The sequence below is a fragment of the Fulmarus glacialis genome, unplaced genomic scaffold (assembly GCF_000690835.1).
Source record: "Fulmarus glacialis isolate BGI_N327 unplaced genomic scaffold, ASM69083v1 scaffold20030, whole genome shotgun sequence".
NCBI classification, from domain to species: Eukaryota; Metazoa; Chordata; class Aves; order Procellariiformes; family Procellariidae; genus Fulmarus; species Fulmarus glacialis.
Window position 1 is genome coordinate 2,520 of NW_009186011.1, and position 207 is coordinate 2,726.

Here is a 207-nt window from a genome sequence, read left to right on the forward strand (position 1 = left end):
CCCCCCGCCCACCGCCAGGCCCCGCTGCCTGCGTGCCAGCCGCAGCTCCGGGGGACAGGTCCCACGTGCTGCTTGGTGACAGCCCTTTCCGTGGGCCACCTCCCTCCTCCAAAATTGGGGATTGTTCTCAGCAGCACAAAGCTCGGCTCTCGAGCAAGAGGCACAAAGGGAAATCCAGGGCAGGCAAGCAGCTACCTTTGCTGCGGG